This window comes from Sitophilus oryzae, unplaced genomic scaffold, assembly GCF_002938485.1.
Source record: "Sitophilus oryzae breed Bouriz unplaced genomic scaffold, Soryzae_2.0 scaffold_866_pilon_pilon, whole genome shotgun sequence".
NCBI lineage: Eukaryota > Metazoa > Arthropoda > Insecta > Coleoptera > Curculionidae > Sitophilus > Sitophilus oryzae.
This window is the reverse complement of record NW_022147490.1, coordinates 1,335,328-1,348,470: the sequence shown is the minus strand read 5'-3', so window position 1 is coordinate 1,348,470 and position 13,143 is coordinate 1,335,328. Positions and strand designations below refer to the sequence as shown.

The window sequence follows — 13,143 nt, the reverse complement described above, 5'->3', positions numbered from 1 at the left end:
TTACCCCAAACGCACTAGACTAAAACACAATTTAAAGAAAACAAAAATACAATATTAAGCTTCATTCAAAACCTCGAAATTAGTGGAATAAATTAGTGGTTTCAAGTAGCTTAGAAGTTTGTTTCTTAATTGAAATTTAATGCCGGGTCCAGAATGTAGAATGTTTAGGAGGGGAGTTAGTCACCGCGACCTTACAGATCTATTCTGTGTTCCCCTTTCTTGAGTTATAACGAGTTATAACTCATCATACAGTCTCAAGGCTTTAACAAAAGCCAGTATCTGGCACGGCTCCACAGAGGCCAGCTCTCCATCCTTGACATCAGCCGGACCAGTCGGACCATTCGATCCGAGACGCACGAATGGTCATCGTCTCGGCGCACTCAGTGATAAGGTGTTCTGGTGTTTCCCCATATTCCCCACAGAATCTGCATTCGCCGTTGTTTCTCAGCTTCAGTCTACTGAGGTGTTCGTTGAGGAGACAGTGTCCTGTTAGAAACCCCGTGACAATCCGAAGATTGTTTTTACTTAAATCAAGGAAAACCTTTGATTTTTCTGACCGTTGGAGGACACCCATTCCAAGTTGCGGTTGGAGTCTTCCAGATTCTTCAGTTCCGCTTTCAGTTGGTTTCCGCTTGGAAAACAGAACGGTTCTGGTCCAGTTAGTGGAGTGTTCGCACCTTTCATTCTTTGACCAACTTCGAATTGATGGTTACTGAGTTGATCGCATTTAGTGCCGCATGACTATCGGATAGATTGGCAATTTCCTGTGTTCGATAGTTCCTTATCTAAGATAAATTGTACACATCTTTCGATAGCGTAGATTACTGCCTGAAGGATACTGGGGTAGGTGCCTATTGGTTCGGAGTATTTGGTTTTCGGTCCAAATACTCCTATCCCTGTCGCTGCTTTGGTTTTGGAAGCATCAGTGTATGGTATGGTCTTTTATATGCTGAGTAAGCGTTTCTTCCTTCCAATCCTTTTTATTACTCAATACTACAGTGAGGTGTTTCTCAAAGTTGTAAATTCTTGGTAAATGCCGGGTCCAGACCAAGCAGGCAATACAACGACAAGAGAGAAACATTCATGTTTTACGACAAAATTGCGACAAATCCAATATATTTCTGCGACATTTTTGTCTCATATTTATTTTGTTTCAAAATTCGGAGACAGATCAAAGACAGATCGGTAAAGATCAAAGTGTCTATGTTTTGTCCGTATATTTTACGACAAGTTTTCGGCGCAGTGTGGATGGCGTGTGCTGCCAACAGTAGGAGAGCAGTGAAATCACACATGGTTAATAAAACTCATTCGGAACAACTAAACTTTTGACTTTGTTGTACTTTTGTCCTTGCGGTGTGGACAATTTGTCTCAAGTTTGTCTTGTCAGAATTCCCCAATTTTTGTCGCAAGTTTGTCTTGTTTTTGTCTCAAAATCGTGTTTACTTTTTGTCTGCTTGGTCTGGACCCGGCATAAGCATTTAGGAAGTCAAAATTAGTGGTAGTTTTTTCCAATTAATATCAGAATTTGTGGGAAACTTGATGTTAACCGAGTGAGCTGGTGATGAAAATGAGCACTATGTGCGCATATTTGAAGTGAAACTCCTTACTAACAGCTATTGAATTGAAGGATTTAAAGGAGATGTTTGAAATAGTGTAGTTGAAAAAGTAATAAATTAAAAAATATATTTTTTAAGCATAAAAATAGTTTTTTACGTGTAACAAATAGTTTTTTGCGTGTAACATCCCCAACATGACACTTAAGGAGATGAAGAGAGAGCGAACCTACACACTTTCCATGTAGCATATCTATTGATACGCAACTAGCTTCGACCGAACCCCACAATCCTTGCAGGGAAAACTGGGAGATGGCCAAGCTAGTAATTACAGAACAAAAACTGAAATGGGTTATTGACGTCTTTCAGTCTTATAAAGCAGCAGGAGCAAATGGGATTTTTCCTGCCCTTCTAAAGAAGGGTCAGGAAATAGCTACCCACCATCTATTAAACATTACAAGAAGTAGCTCAGCGATGGGGTATATCACCAACCATCTGGAGAATAGCGAAAATAATCTTCATACCCAAAATAGGCAAAAGTGACTGGGCTAACCCTAAATCACTTAGGCCTATTAGTCTCACATCGTTCATACTAAAAACGATGGAGAAATATTGGAGAAAATAATCTAAAGGTTAAACCACTGCACGAAAGTCAGCATGCATATAGAGCGGGCAGATCCACAGAAACTGCTCTACCGGTAATACAGGTAAGCCTGGATAGCAAACAAACTGAAATTTGTGCATTCTTGGACATTGCGGGGGCGTCACAAGCGATCTCTAGAAACAACAGGGGTGAACAGAACGATAATTCGCTGGTTTTGAGAAATACTCTCAACACGGACAGCAGAGGTTGAGATGGGTACCAAAACTGTAGTTGTTAAAACAACACAAGGAACACCAAGGAACACCACAAGGTAGGATAACCTTAAGCGAACTAACTCTATAGGGAATACACTGCATAGGGTATGCAGATGACATAGTAACGATCGCTTGGGGGGAAAACATGAAGGCACCCTGTGTGATATTATCCAAAGAGGACTTTGTAATGCTGAGAGATGGTGCAGGACTGTCGAGCTAAGCATCAACTCGAAGTCTGAAAAACTTAAAAAAATCCATCTTGATGGAAAGGAAATACTGCCATCACAGGAAGTCAAATATCTAGGAATAACCCTGGAGTAAACTTCTCTGGAACAGGCATATTAAGATCATTACCAGGCTCTCATGATATGCAGAACACTGGTGGGAAATAGATCGAACCAACCTAAAATTTTGCGCTGGATGTATACCATGATAGTAAGACCCTTGATTACCTATAGAACAGTTGCTTGGTACACAAAAACTAGAGCAACGAAAAGCAAAGCAAAACCTGTGTAAAGTACAGAGACTGGCATGCATCTGCATCGACATAGACCTCATTTTTACAGCATTATTCAGCTCATTTAAACGTCAATTTTTTTTAATCGAAAACGATATTTTTAATTGCAGACGATCTTAATAACAAACCTAAAATTATGCTGAAAGCGAATAATTAAATCAAAACATCCAAAATATTAAGTACTACTTAGTTGCTTCCTCTATTATAAACAAACTAAATCGGCACGAAAATATTTTGAAACGTGTGATCTATCTGAATGGTGTATATTTTGGTCTTGATGAGTGTTTGAATTTTTTCAAAACCGCCATATAAACATTTCGATATCGTCACGGCTCGCGTTCCCTTCGCATATTCGTAATTTGTTTACCGATCTTGTGCCAAGATTTCGGTACACACACACCGATATAAACAGAGTGGCCAGGATTGGCACGGTCGTACTAGAATTAGTACGATCGATTTCGGTTTAGTACATAATTAAAGTCTGTACACAATATAACTCTCGTATCTTTTCCGGCATTGTAGATCGAAGATTGTACGCGAGGGGGGAAGTTAATCACAGCGACCTTACAGACCTATTATGTCCTCTTTTCTTGAGTTAGAACTCATCATACAGTCTCAGAGCTTCGGCAAAAGCCAGTATCTGACACGGTTTTACAGAGGTTAGTTCTCCATCTCCAATATCAGTCCCAAGTAGCATTTTCACGACTTGCGACCACATGTTTACTAAACACAACGTTGGATTAGTTACAAAAAATAGTTAGCTCTGTACCTTGGGTATTAAAATAAATGTAAAGGTTCTTGTAACGTTGTGCCGACGTTGAACTAGTACTACAACAAAGTAAAAGCTTCTGCGACGTCGAATAAACGTTGTCTTCTAAGCTTTTTTGCTTAAGTGATCTTTAGGTGATTCGGACAACGTAGTTACAACGTTGGCCAATAAAGAGTTCTCCGACGTCACTTTCAGGACCTATTCCAACGTTATGCAAAACGTCGTCTATTTTACTAATTCCAACGGTGTTTAGATTTCCTTATTCTTACGTTGGTAGGACGTCGAGCCACTACCTTTTTGCAACTGTATTGAACCATAACCTTAAATCCTAAATTTTCACTTCATTGTTCTGTTCAGTCAGATAGTTCAGTGCTGTTTTTGTTTTTATAAAAAAAAAACTTAATTAAAATGGGACGTAAGAAAGGCACATCGACATATTACCGATACTTTATCCACTCCCTCATTTATTTAGAATATAGAGGGCGGCACAAGCTAGACTCTAGGATGACTAAATTAGGCAATCTTGCGCAATCTGAACTGCGACTTTATTAGTCCAGTATGCGACTACTCGAACTACTCCATCTTAATCTCCAAAACAACAAAGTGAAAGCCGCCATGTTGTTGAATAAGAAAATGTTTCGTTCCTAAAATAGCAATTCCTGCTTCTTTAATACATTAACTTGAAATATTTGACCCTAAACAACACGAGAAATTTTTTTTTCGACTGCGAATAAATTATTTTCATTTTACTAAAAAAAATTGAAACTTTTTTAATGAAATATACTACAGTTAGTGGAATAGGACTTTATTTTCTCTGCCTAATTTGTTCAGCTTCTCTAGGCATTCTTTGACCAACATCGAGTTGATGGTTATTGAATTGATCCCTTTTAAAGCTGCTTAATCTATTCAGTCTGCTATCAGATAAGATGGCTATTTCTTGTTTCCGATAGTTCCTATCTAAGATAAGTTGTACGCATTTTTCGAAAGGTTACCAGAGATAATTTTTAGATCAATCAGAACACTGTATTATAACCCGTCATCTGCAAGAACGTTTAAGAAAGTTTACTCACAACTTCCGTTTTTCAATAAAAAAAGATTCCAGCACTTGTTTGTACGAGTAGTCCGAGTTAGATGGGATACAAACGAACTAACCTACTTGCACCAACTCTACTAATCATGGAAGAATGGTTGATAATTTTACTTTCCTCAGATCCTAGAATTGGTGAATTGGATTTCACTCACCAGATAACATCATAAGCTGAATCTATTTTTACATATGGAAGATGCACATACAATCCTTTTTCCGTGCTTTTTCTTTCAATGTTGATGTTTGTGACGATTGATATCCTAACAACAGTAATTAGGCAGTAAAACATCTGTTTTAGGAATGAACAATCATCCCCATGTCAGTTGTGATAATCGGCAAAGGAAATATATCTTAAGACGAATTATGCCAATTATGCCGGGTCCAGACCAAGCAGACAAAACAACGACAAGACAGAAACATTCATGTTTGACGACAAAATTGCGACAAATCCAATACATTTCTGCGACATTTTTGTTTTGTTTCAAAATTCGGAGACTTTTCAATGTCCCGTCTCGAGTCGGTAAAGATCAAAGTGCCTATGGTTTGTTCGTCTATTTTACGACAAGTTTTCGGCGCAGTGTGGATGGCGTGTGCTGCTAACAGTAGGAGATAAGTGAAATTTCACACAAGTTTGTCTTGTCAGAATTCCCCATTTTTTGTCGCAAGTTTGTCTTGTTTTTGTCTCGAAGTTTTCGGCGCAGTGTGGATGGCGTGTGCTGCCAACAGTAGGAGATAAGTGAAATTTCACACAAGTTTGTCTTGTCAGAATTCCCCATTTTTTGTCGCAAGTTTGTCTTGTTTTTGTCTCGAAGTTTTCGGCGCAGTGTGGATGGCGTGTGCTGCCAACAGTAGGAGATAAGTGAAATTTCACACAAGTTTGTCTTGTCAGAATTCCCCATTTTTTGTCGCAAGTTTGTCTTGTTTTTGTCTCGAAGTTTTCGGCGCAGTGTGGATGGCGTGTGCTGCCAACAGTAGGAGATAAGTGAAATTTCACACAAGTTTGTCTTGTCAGAATTCCCCTTTTTGTCGCAAGTTTGTCTTGTTTTTGTCTCGAAGTTTTCGGCGCAGTGTGGATGGCGTGTGCTGCCAACAGTAGGAGATAAGTAAAATTTCACAAAAGTTTGTCTTGTCAGAATTCCCCATTTTTTGTCGCAAGTTTGTCTTGTTTTTGTCTCGAAGTTTTCGGCGCAGTGTGGATGGCGTGTGCTGCCAACAGTAGGAGATAAGTGAAATTTCACACAAGTTTGTCTTGTCAGAATTCCCCATTTTTTGTCGCAAGTTTGTCTTGTTTTTGTCTCGAAGTTTTCGGCGCAGTGTGGATGGCGTGTGCTGCCAACAGTAGGAGATAAGTGAAATTTCACAAAAGTTTGTCTTGTCAGAATTCCCCATTTTTTGTCGCAAGTTTGTCTTGTTTTTGTCTCAAAATCGTGGTTACTTTTTGTCGTCTTGGTCTGGATAGAAACATCATCCTTCTTCAAGACAATTCTAGATAACACATAGAAAGGCAGACTAGGACATAATAATTCATCACCTGAGCAAAGTGCGCCTTTCAAATGCTCTTCATGTAAATGGGAGAAACAGACACAAATACATTGATGAATTCAATGAGTATACTTCAAATACATTTGTTAGTCCCGACTGGTCCAATAAAGCAGTTATTGCTACTTCCAGAGGGCAGCTTTTAAGCAGCAGTTCTGTTGTAGTTAAAAGTTTACGATTATTCAAGTAGTAGGGAAAACAGGGTCGATAGTGATTTTGCACATTTTAAGTAGCTCCTCAAAACAGAAATCACTGGAAAGCAGCATTTACTAAATGCAGCTGAAAAATAGCAGTCTGCAATTAGCAATCCATTGCTACCTTGGAACTATTTCTTGTTTAAGTCTTTGTAATAACGAATCGCTTAAAGAAAAACGATTTGAACGAAATGAAGATGGCTTCCAAAACACGTATTATTCAAGCGTTCGGTATTTCAAGCATTGAGAAATGCTGATGGTATGATTTATGTATAACATCAAATCAAGAAAAGGTTTCAAATGAAATGAAGATACATATATTGTGTAAAGCACCTATGTAATTGAGTTTTCAAGCATTGAGAAGTGCTGATGACATAATTTGTGTAACAACATTGATTTCGAAAAAAAGTTTAGAACGTATTGCGCATTTTTTGACGTAATATACTAATTCATACCATATTAGAATTAAAATACTTCTAGTTCCTATCTCTTCTCATCTTCTCAAACATTTTTTGCTTTTTCACGATTTTTCGAAATGATGTTCATCCAAAGGTCAACTCAAAAAGAAATTTATTGGTTTAGAGAGCCGCCAATACTGGACAATACAAGTTATTTGATTACAATCTCATGGCAAATTGACTTATAAGACTATAAGTGCTCGTATATCTCTCAAAAATAGAATAAAAATCTATAACTAGGTATATAATAATTATAAGTAACAAATGTAAATAACTGGTAAAGAATTAATAAGAATAAGTGTGTTATTTCTAATTTGGTAGGAATTACAATTTTGTTTTGTCAATGAACAGAATACAACATGAAATATGTATGTTTTTTTCACAGTACAATATATCATGTTATGATATTATCTTAGACTAAATACAAACACATTTTGTGATACAATTAAAATGAGTTATAAAACAAACAGAACAAAAAATTGCAAATATTAAATACACACTACAAGAGTCACCACTTGGTTGTAAATTTTTCAGAATGTCATGGCCTTGGTTTTCGATGGCTGTACAGAAGGTAGGCATAACATTGGGAATGTTCTCTGTTTCCATAGGAGGGATATCACTAATTTCGACAACCTAAAATTTACTAGTATATTTACTAAAAACGTGAGGATTTTGTCAGATAAAAAATCAATCATCAAATGTTGGTTGGTTGGTTAGTTAAAGTGGCAAATACAACCGCTTGTCGAACTCCAATTAGCAGAATTGTCGTCTTTATATACCACTCATTACGTACTTCAAATTTTCTAAACAATATGGACTGATCTCAGCCACACCCTAAAACTCATATTTAACAAATACTGATGACGTAACGGGGAACAATGGCTAAAAAGTCTTTATATGCATATACATACATTGTATAAGTATAGTTGGTAAGTGTGAATAGTATTCTTAATAAAAACATTTTCTCTAAAGAGAATTAAGAAAGGTAAAGAAGCTATATAAACTAGCGATGGGAATAATCGAATTATTTTCACCATCGAATAATTAGTAATAACTCATATTTCACAATCGAATTAATAATTCGAATTATTTAGTAGAATTATAAATTTAACCTAAAAATAAATTCGTCCCAGCTAGTGCTCGTCTAGGGGCTATTTTAAACAAATTCTGAACCATTGCCATACCTATATTCTATCACTGAATAAAGAATAAAAAAAATATTCTTTATTCAATGTATTCTATTAACTGTGCCGAAGCCGTTTAATAAATTCAACCATAATTTAAAGTTTTAAATTTAAAAGTGCCGAGTTTATAATTGTTATTGTTATGGCCTTTTATAAACATTTCAATTCCTATTGAAAACCTCCTCTCTAAAATTTCTTCTAAAACGATATAAGTATATCCTTGTTTACGTGCGGTTCATATTTCTTTTTATTTTATCAGTGAGATGGAAATGAACCAAATAATAGTTGTATTCTTTCGTTCTGAACGAAATGAAAATTTTCACTTAAACTGATTTATTCCTACGTGATATAGGAACAATAACAATGATTTCTGGATTTTTCTATATCGGATCGTTCCTTCCTTTGTCGATTCCCTTTATAAATCAGTTTAAGTGAAAATTTTCAGTTCGTTCAGAACGAAAGAATACTACTAATAATATTAATTCTCTGACTAATTACTAATATTCGTCCATAAGAGGTTATGTTTTATGTTCATTTGTAATTCGGTTACCACAGATATAATATAAAATACTACTAATTTTTATCTCGATTATATCGAAAAAGTTAATCGAATTAGTTAGTTTTAATTTACTATCGAATTAGTCGTATTATTTAATTCGAATTTTCCCAACACTAATATAAACACAAAATCGACAAAACGATAATCATATATAAAATAAAAATGTATCACATATGTCATGACCTTCCATTTATTTATTTAAAATGATATATTCGGTGATTCTCTCCAGAAACACCCATAAAATTGGAATAGCAAATGAAAAAAATGTAAAACAGCAATTGTTACATCAAGTTACATGGCCGATGAAGCATATTGTAGCCATCAATATCGGTCAATTTTATCAATGAAATATTCCAGTCACTGAAATACCTGAGATACTATTAGAAAATGTACTGCAATGACATCGTAATTTTAACCATAAATAATTAAATTATATCACATTGGGTCATGACCTCGCTCATGACCTTTCATACATTTTATTTATTTAAAAACAAGCGACAGATATTCGTAAACGTTAATATCATTTTTGTAGAAAAATGTCTATTTCTAAATACACTAGGTAATCAATATCAAAAAACAATACACTATTCGATGATATTCAAACAGCAATGTTGCAGCAAATAATATCAATCGATTTGATTAATGAAATCGGTATTCCAATCATTGAAATATCCACGTTACTATATATTAGTAATTACTCTGCAATAATACCAAAGTCTTTTAACAACCACATATAATTAAATTATATCACATTATGGGTCATGACCTTTCATTTTTTATTTAATTAAAAACAAGATATTCGTGAACGCTTCAATATCATTTTTGTAGGAATACGTTTAATTAAATAGCTCTTCAAAAAACACCAACTAGGTACTTCAAATCGATGACAATCAAACAGCAATTGCTCCATGGCCAACGAAATGTACCGCATCAAACAATATCAGTCGATTTGATCAATGAAATAATCCATATCAATGAAATATCTACGGTACTATTAGTAATTATTCAACCAACCCAAAGTATTTTTGGTATAACCATGTACCTATAATTAAATTATATCGTATTATGTGTCATGACCTTTCATTTTTTATTTATTTAGAAATAAGCGAAAGATATTGGTGAACGTTTCAATACAATTTTGAAGGAATACGTTCATTTAAATGGCTCTTCAAAGAACACCAACAACTCCAAATCGATGACAATCAAACAGCAATTGTTCCATGGCCAACGAAACGTACCGCATCAAACAATATCGGTCGATTTAATCAATGAAATATTCCAATCATTGAAATATCCGCGTTACTACTAGTACGATCCCGCCAGACCTAGTACAATTTCTAGTACCGAAAATATCGCGCTGGCAGCAACGCCAGAGACCATCATCAACCGTCCACTTACCTTTCTCGTTTGGTTTAGACGTCGTCCAGCATTTTTCACTGGTTTTTCCACTAAAATTAACCTAAAAACTGCACTCGGAAAGGGGTGGCGACCCGGTTTGCACCCGGTGGGCGGTATTCAACTGTTGCTCTGCGAGCGCCGCGCACAACCGCCGACAGCCGCCATGTTTTAATTCCACGGCCTACACCACGATTCCCGTCCGTCCGTCGCTCATTTCGTCACAATTTTGACGTTACCGCGGGCTGATTTCGGCACCGAACCCAAGAAATTAACCGATACCGATGCAAACGGACGCGGATGACTTCGAATTCGCGCACTGGAATTACGATTTAATCCTTTTGGAAGCAACCTTTTGGTAACGATTTCGATGGCCTTCTGCTCTCCGCGCTCCGACGTTGCCGCACGGCGTCGACGTTGCCACGTGAACGGGGGACGATCGCTGGTCAAGCATCTAAAAATGTTTGGACAAAAATATCGAAATAATATGAAGAAGTTCAAAAACATGATAAGCGCCACTTTCTTAATTTTAGGGTTTTACAATATTATAGTAGGCGGAGTAGGCGAAACAAAATATAAGAAAGAAAAAATCAAATGGACAAAAAGAATAAATATAAATTTTACATCACTTCAAAATTATAAATGAAATCTACACCTGATTCAAAAAACTCATAGTATTATATGAGTTTATTCAAAGACATCTAAATGGGTAGACAGAACACTCCATTCATAAAACTCAATTTTTTAGAATCATACATGGTTTGACACTTTTATGTTTTATGAGAGTTAAAAATAGATGGGTACATTATATGACAACACGGTTGAGTTTCGTCTATCTTTCTGTCATTTGGCTCTATCAGTGGCGTGACGTTTTTTTATCAAAAATTGATGAATTTGTTGTTTCTCCCTTTATTTAGATGTCTTTGAGTTTACTACAATAATATAGTAGGTCTAACTGCTTCCTACAAAATGCATAAACTCTGCATGGTAATAAGCTGTTACATCCTATGATATATGACTAGTAAAAATATACATACAGAAAAGAACCTGAAAACTAGGAAAACCTGATAACCACCAGCCATCCAGGGAAATAACTTGAAGTCCATTTAATTGCGTCATTTTTTTCAGTATACATATATACAGTTTTCAAGTTGAGTCCTCTGCCCTGTATGTTATACCTGTATATTAATATAACTGTAAATTTTTTCCCGAAAGAACCCTTAAAGATCTACACTGCCTCATGTCTGAGTGTATTTGTATAACATTATTTTAGTTTGTTAGGCGTTTATATATTTTCATTAATTTTTTTCTGATTTTCAAAGTTTAGTAATTGTTTTATTTCCCGTTACTGTAATTAATAAACCTACAAAACATAATTATTACAGGTATAGTAGTTGTCACATATGCTCTGAAGCGTTTTCTGGCTCTCGAAATCGAGGTACCCATTTTGATATCTTCAGAAGGTCTAATTTGTATTATAATTTACTAATCCAGTTAAAAAAAAATTTAGACGAGTTCAACTAAGGCAGCGAGCATAGTTTTAATCACCGGTTTTGCTAGTGGGGCATAATTGGGGCTATTTCGGCTATAACGAAATTTTTTAAAGGTACACAATTATAATTTTAAAAGATGTTCATAAAACATTTATCACTAGTTGATTAAAAAAAGTATACCATTAATATTGCAAATTATATTTTATCCTCTCATAGTATATAGGTTTGTTCTCACAGCGTGTTCCCCACATGTTTGTGACTTCTTCCAAACCGGTGTTAATGCGCAGGTCTCAAATAATGCAGTTTGTTGTCGATTTCAAACTGTCCGTGCGAAGAGCGAATCCCCTACTCTTCTTTTTTGATCTAATAATACCACTAATTTTAACTCCTACATAATACCGAATAAAGAAGAAAACGAACAGGAATTAACCAAAGACATCTTTTAATGTTTTTGGTTTTGTTCTTTTTAATGTTTTAATGTTTTGTAATTTTGATTCTTGGGCCTGACCCGTTCCTTCATCAGCTCTTCTAGGTCTGTGTCTGTATCCGAAAATTCGGACGCCTCAGATTCTTCGGAAGATTCAAAATCGCTCATTTATTTTCTTTATTTTTTGAAGAAAAAAAAACAAAAACAACACACGTTTTGTAGATTAAGTTTAATGACGTCGAGTCGCCAATGAATGACGTCGAGTCGCAATACGCATGCGCCGGTCACTTACTTACAAAAGATCCGCGAACAAGTCTGACTGTCAGCTAACAATCAGAATTCTGTGCGAACAGCGTAATGTTGGTTGGAAACCAATCAAAAATTTCTGTGCGAACGCGTTTTACCCTATTGCGCATGATTATCTGTTGGAAATATGTTTCTTACAGCTGTGAGAACAAACCTTATGTCTATTTAATTTTTTGATTATGTAACGAGCACTTTGTTTACTCACTTGTTTTGTCGAACTGCTTGAATCCATTTTTGCTTTTGATCAAATCAAACTTGTTGTTTTTAACCAGTTTTATTGGTTTATTTAAAAAATGACACATCATATTTCAGTTTTATTGGTTTGACGGAACGATGAACGACAAACGGACGCCGATGCGTATGAACTCGCCTTTAGATTTTTGAGACTTGTCAGAGTGTTGCCAAATTATAGGTTATAATTTTGTGTCAACTTATGTCAAATATCTGCGTTTTGGAAGATGATGCATTTTGATTCGTGTTATTACGTGTGTTTTGTGTCTTTTGAAGTCAAGTGAAGGAAAAATCGAGAGAAAATTAACTATAGACCCAGAAGGACAGTTTATAGTTAATACTTGCTGCCTAAAGTCTTATACACCAATAAAGTTTGTATACCATCTCGTCGTAGATAAGTGCATCTCGTATATGATACAAGGATTATCGTACTAAACATATACTAAAAACTGGAGTAGCTGTAAAATATCGACATCACACGATAGGTACATAATGGATTTTAGTACTGCAGAAAAATAATGTCAAATGGCACGGGTAAAAATTAAGATTAAATTTGATTAATCAACTTTTAAG

General features: G+C 35.6%; 1 protein-coding gene across 1 annotated transcript in view; it reads right to left on the bottom strand.

Annotated features, from left to right (window-relative positions):
- Positions 1-10,496, bottom strand: part of LOC115890487 (protein sprouty) — a gene marked incomplete in the record, with an annotated part of 264,701 nt that extends 254,205 nt beyond the window's left edge. Inside the window, 1 exon segment of the mRNA XM_030910727.1 lies at positions 10,117-10,496.
- Between the last annotated feature and the right edge of the window lie 2,647 nt (positions 10,497-13,143).